Below are 6,795 nucleotides of genomic sequence, written 5' to 3' on the forward strand. Positions count from 1 at the left end.
GAGCCATACGCACTACACTCTGTAGCGCCTTACAGTCAGATGCCGAGCAGTTGCCATACACTGCGGGTGATTCAACCGGTCAGGATACTCTCGATGGTCCAGCTGTAGAACCTTTTGAGGATCTGGGGACCCATGCCAAATCTTTTCAGTCTCCTGAGGGGGAATAGGTTTTGTCGTGCCCTCTTCACGACTGTCTTGGTGGGGTTGGACCATGATAGTTCGTTGGTGATGTGGACAATAAGGAACTTGAAACTCTCATCCCGCTCCACTACAGCCCTGTCGATGTTAATGTGGGCTTGTTCGGCCTTTTCCTGTAGTCCACGATCAGCTCCTTTGTCTTGCTCACATTGAGGGCACCACACTGCCAGTTCTCTGACCTCCTCCCTATAGGCTCATTGTTGTCGGTGATCAGGCCTACCACTGTTGTGTCACAAACTGAATGATGGTGTTGGAGTCATATTTGGCCACGCAGTCTTGGGTGAACAGGGAGTACAGGGGGGGACTAAGTACACACCCCTGAGGGGCCCCAGTGTTAAGGATCAGTGTGGTAGATGTGTTGTTGCCTACCCTTACCACCTGGGGGTGGCCCATCAGGAAGTCCAGGATCCAGTTGCAGAGGGAGGTGTTTAGTCCCTGGGTTCTTAGCTTAGTGATGAGATTTGTGGGCACTATGGTGTTGAACGCTGAGCTGCAGTCAATGAACAGCATTCTCACATAGGTGTTCCTTTTGTCCAGGTGGGAAAGGCAGTGTGGAGTGTGATTGCGATAACGTCATTTGTGGAGCTGTTGGGGCGGTATGCGAATTGGAGTGGGTCTAGGGTATCCGGGAGGATGCTGTTGATGTGAGCCATGACCAGCCATTCAAAGAACTTCATGGCTACCGATATGAGTTCTACGGGGTGGTAATCATTTAAGCAGGTTACCTTCGCTTCCTTGGGCACAGGGACTATGATGGTCTGCTTGAAACATGTAGGTATTACAGACTCGGTCAGGGAGAGTTTGAAAATGTCAGTGAAGACACTTGCCAGTTGGTCTGGGCATACTTTGAGTACACGTCCTGGCAATCCGTCTAGCCCTGCGGCTTTGTGAATGTTGATCTGTTTAAAGGTCTTGCTCACATTGGCTACCGAGAGCGTTATCACACAGTCATCCAGAACAGCTGGTACTCTTGTGCATGCTTCAGTGTTGCTTGCCTCGAAGCGAGCATAAAAGGCATTTAGCTCATCTGGTAGGCTTGTGTCACTGGGCACCTCACGTCTGGGTTTCCCTTTTGTGGTCCGTTATAGTTTTCAAGCGCTGCCACATCCGACGAACATCAGAGCCGGTGTAGTAGGATTCAATCTTAATCCTGTATTGACGCTTTGCTTGTTAGATTGTTCATCTGAGGGCATAGCGGGATTTCTTATAAGCGTCTGGATTAGTGTCTCGCTCCTTGAAAGTGGCAGCTCTAGCCTTTAGCTCGATGCGGATGTTACCTGTAATCCATGGCTTCTGGTTGGGATATGTACATACAGTCACTGTGGGGATGACGTCATCAATGCACTTATTGATGAAGCCGATGACTGAGGTGGTATACTCCTCAATGCCATTGGATGAATCCTGGAACATATTCCAGTCTGTGCTAGCAAAACAGTCCTGTAGCGTAGCATCTGCATCATCTGACCACTTCCGTATTGAGCGTGTCACTGGTACTTCCTGCTTTAGTTTTTGCTTGTAAGCAAGAATCAGTAGGATATAATTATTGTCAGATTTGCCAAAAGGAGGGTGGGGGAGAGCCTTGTATGCATCTCTGCGTGTGGAGTAAAGGTGGTCTAGTGTTTTTTTTTTCTTCTGGTTGCACATTTGACATGCTGATAAAAATGTGGTAAAACTGCATTAATGTCCCCGGCCACTAGGAGCGCCGCTTCTGGATGAGCATTTTCTTCTTTGCTTATGGCATTATAGAGTTGGTTGAGTGCGGTCTTAGCGCCGGCATTGGTCTGTGGTGGTAAATAGATGGCTACGAACAATGTAGATGAGAACTCTCTTGGTAGATAGTGTGGCCTACAGCTTATCATAAGGTACTCTACCTCAGGCAAGCAATACCTTGAGACTTCTTTAATATTAGACATCGCGCATCAGCCGTTATTGACAAATAGACACACACCCCCACCCCTCGTCTTACCAGACGTAGCTTCTCTGTTCTGCCGGTGCATCCCGCCAGATCTATATTATCCGTGTCGTCGTTCAGCCACGACTCAGTGAAACATAAGATATTACAGTTTTCAATGTCCCGTTGGTAGGATAATCTTAATCGTAGGTCATCAATTCTCTTTTCCATTGATTGCACGTTAGCCAGTAGAACGGATGGCACTGGGAGTTTACTCGCTCGCCTACGTATACTCAGAAGGAAGCCCGACCTGCGCCCCTGTTTCCTCCGTCTTTTCTTCACGCAAATGACGGGATTTGTGCCTGTTCCTGGGAAAGCAGTATATCCTACTTGTTAAAGGAAAAAGCTTCTTCCAGTTCGAGGTGAGTAATTGCTGTTCGGATGTCCAGAAGTTCTTTTCAAAATTATGTACAAAATAAGTAAAAAAATAAGTTACAAACAACGCAAAAAAACGAACAAAATAGCACAGTTGGTTAGGAGCATGTAAAATGTCAGCCATCCTCTTTGGCGCCATATTATTATCATGTGTGTGTGTCTGTTCTCAAAGAGCTGCCGTTCAGTCTGTATGGCCAGCCTAAAATCAGAACTATATGTAGGATATTTTACTTACATTTGTGTACCTCTAGTTAGTATGATGTGTTACGCTACGTTATGTCATATTACGAATAGTTTCGGAAGCCCTGACCTAGGAGCAGGAGCACTAAACTCTTAGAAAAAAGGGTTCTTCGGCTGTCCCCATAGGAGAATCCTTTTTGGTTCCAGGTAAAACCTTATTGGATTCCATGTAGAACAGTGTTGGTTGGTGGCATATGAGGGAGGATGATATATACCCATCACGAGGTTGCTACAACCTAGCCTATAGAATGAAAGTTTACAATGTAGGTGGACACATCGAGATAAATCTTTTAGTAATCAAGGTGACAGAAATTGACACATTCAATACCGCCTTGCACACTCTTGCCTGCATCTAGATGATTTAGGGTGTAATCATTAGTCCAACAGTTGCAAACGAGAGTTTCTATTGGACAAACTCAAGTATGTTAATCCCCGTTTCATTCCGTTTGCTTCCGGTTAAGAAACGTTTTTCAACAGAATCGGCGGAATGAATACACCCCTGATCACACGCAAACACAGTTCACTTTCATAGCAGCCACATAAAAACAGTATTAACATTTTGCTCATTGTGTAATTCCTTCTCACATCTACGCGTTCTCCTCCTCTCACCTTTTCGCTTCACTTGTGGACTTCAGTGCACAACACATCAGATTTCTGTGACCAGGCGAAAAAACCTTTCCAAGCCAAACTTTCATATCATAACTGCTAACCGCTACACACAGCCTACATCGTTGTCACCATATTAGCTAACGTCAACATAGCTATTAGAACTAACGCGTTAGTAAACCCGCTGCAATCATGCAATACAGCAGTTTAGCAGTTACACTGGTGGTTTTACCTGGTGTTAAAAGCTTACATTGACTTGGAAGATTTCCAGTGTTGGATAGCCATATCCAGCTAGCTAACATAGCATCCCTCTCTGTTTGAGCCGGGTGTTTGAGTAGGCTAAACTAGCTAGCTGCATTCACTAGCTAAGTGAAAGTGAAAAAAACTAAATATAACTCTCTCTCTCTTGCTTCTCATTAATTTTTAAATAAATACATTTGTTAAAAACTGTTAAACTATTGTCTTTCTCTCTCTTTGAGTCAACTACACACCATGTTTTATGCACTGCAGTGCTAGCTAGCTGTAGCTTCTGCTTTCAATACTAGATTCATTCTCTGATCCGTTGATTGGTTGGACAATATGTCAGTTCATGTTGGAGAATGTCCTCTGAAAGTTGTCATAATTACTGTGTAAGTCTATGGAAGGGGGTGAGAACCATGAGCCTCCTAGGTTTTGTATTGAAGTCATTGTAACCAGAGGAGGATGGAGACTAGCTTTCCTCTGGCTACACCATGGTGCTATATTACAGTGCTGTTGTGACTACTGTAGACCTTCATTGCAAAACAGTGTGCTTTAATCAATTGTTTGGTGACGTGAATATATTTAGTATAGGTTTATGTAAAAAGGAGAACTTTTTAAATGTTTAACTATTAAAAAAAAAAATGAAATTCACTGAGGATGGTCCTCCGCTTCCTCCTCTGATGAGCCTCCACTGATGTAGAACCCTCTGTGCAATTGTATTACAGATGTCTTACTTAAGATACTATTTGAAGAGGTAAGGTTTGATATGGGCGAACTTGGGAATGTTGAACACTAGGTGGGCTGTGGCATTCTGGATCAATTCCAGGGGTTTGGTGGCACAAGCAGGGAGCCGAGCCAACAGAGAGTTGCACTGGTCCAGACGGAAGATGAAAAGTGCCTTGATTAGGACCTGCGCTGCTTCTTGTGTGAGGAAATGTTGTAGAGCATGAACATGCAGGAGCAAGTCACTGATTTGTAGTGTTGCACAGTACACTAAAACTTCTGTACTTTGTTAGTACTAGAACATGAAAAAAGGTTTGGTACTAGAATTTGTTTTACTTTAGGTAATTCTGTCAAATGTGTCTCACCTCCTATACTGATTGAGAGGATCAAGTCTGTCTATCATTGGAGCCGATGCTCCCTATAGCGCAAGTGAACCTTGCTTCTTGCCGGCTCCACTTACTCATTTCTAGAGCACTGGAAGTCGGGGCTGAAACATGTTCCCTCCCCACTCATTCTGCACAAAACTTAACACACTTGAATAATGCAACACGGCATGCAGAAATGTTGAAACTGTTAATTAATGTTAGCAAAGCAATGTCCATACAGGATAGAACACTTTACAATGCAAGAAGATACCGGTAGCTTCCAGCTTTGTAGGCTAACTTTCCTTGCTAACTTACAGCTGATGCTAACATCAATTCACTACCCTAGTACTTGTTTTGTGATTATATGCCAACCATAACACAAAATATGCTGATTTCAAAGCTTATTGTCACCAAAAACGTTATGAATTCACTTAGGGACGAATTCCGACCCAAGTTAAGCGTGTGTAAATGGAACATAATTCCCTTTCTATGCACTTTTCTCTCTAAGCGTATTCTGACCTTGAATTCACGCAATATTCACCTGCTATTTGTTGAGGGTGGAGTTTGAACAAATGAAGGTGTGGCAGAGGTGTTCTGAGGTGACACGTCGCGTTCTGATTTTGACTCAAATAATTCCACCACCTTTACGTGGGAGGAAACCATGAACAAGGTCTAGCGAACCTACTGGTTAAAATTGGAAAAGGCATCTACTTTATTTTTTCCGATAGAAATAACACCATTGTCCATGCACTGTAATTTACTTGATAAGAGCTATTGATAAGATCTAGGTATATTAGTAGTCTGATGGTATAGGGGGATTTTAATGTCTTAATTATAGGCTACCACAACCTTCTCTGTTTCCTATTTCTATCATGTTAAATATTGGCCACTGTCAGTATCAACCATCAGTAGGCCTAATAACCACACATATTCAAATGCCTATTTACTGTTACTTCCCTTCATTTGGTATAGTATAGCCTATCATTTAATTTAATTACATTGTTTCATTTACCTTGATTTGCTTCTTCTATAAACGCAGTGTGGTTGTTGCTGAGGATCATTAGTAACAGCTGATAATATATATACAAAATGTTTAAAAATATGCTAATTAAATCGTTATGGAGCAGAGCGCAGATCAAGGTATAACAGTTTGAAACCAACCAATTACGCAATGCTTGGCCGTGTCATCACACAGTTCCATGGTTAGCTCAGGAAATAGACTAGGGCCCTTAAACTCAACTCTGGACCTCGAAGCCAGTTCCACTGCATTTTTTCATTGTTCCCCTCTAATCAGGGACTGACTTAGACCTCGGACACCAGGTGTGTGCAATTAATTATCAGGTAGAACAGAAAACCAGAAGGCTCCAGACCTCATAACATAAGAGTTGAGTAACCCTGGACCAGCATATAGCCTACACTATTTCCCTATAATAATTCTATGTACACTAATCTTCCAACGTTACCGTGGGTTGAAGAACTGAACGTGGCAATTTTCAGAAATAAATCAAACCCCCATTTTCTTGTATAAAGGCTCTCCAAACCAGTTATTTTTATGATTTTGATACTTTCCTAAGCCTAAATAAGAGTATTTTTAAATCTACCAATTGGTATTGAAACAGAGATGAATATGCATATATTTATTGTAGATGGCTTTCTTTCATTGATTCCTAATATTCTAAACCAGTTCTCTTGATATATTCCATAGTCCATAGCCGCAGCACCCCCTGAAAAATCTGAATAAATAAAAAAAATGTTTCCCCACAAAAGTAATGCACTGGGCCTTTACTAGTCGTGTATTAGAGGACCAATATAGCCATCTATAGTGCGGGCAACAACAAAAACATATGCGCAGCACCCCCACCACCAAATATATTTTGCTGTGAGTCTGTCGACAAAATTCTATTTCCTACACCGTATTTAAAGGGATGGCTTAAGAAAATGTACTGAAAAACATATTGAATGAAAACTCCATGAGAAAATGTGTTGGCCAGCAAGTGGGAGGGTTTTTAGCGGTTGAATTAAACTTATTCAAAGCCTGCAAGGTAGCCACACCTGCATAAGTGCGTTACGCAACTGAATAAGGTAATGCCCCGTGCA

The sequence above is a fragment of the Salvelinus fontinalis genome, chromosome 25 (assembly GCF_029448725.1).
Source record: "Salvelinus fontinalis isolate EN_2023a chromosome 25, ASM2944872v1, whole genome shotgun sequence".
Lineage (NCBI taxonomy): Eukaryota > Metazoa > Chordata > Actinopteri > Salmoniformes > Salmonidae > Salvelinus > Salvelinus fontinalis.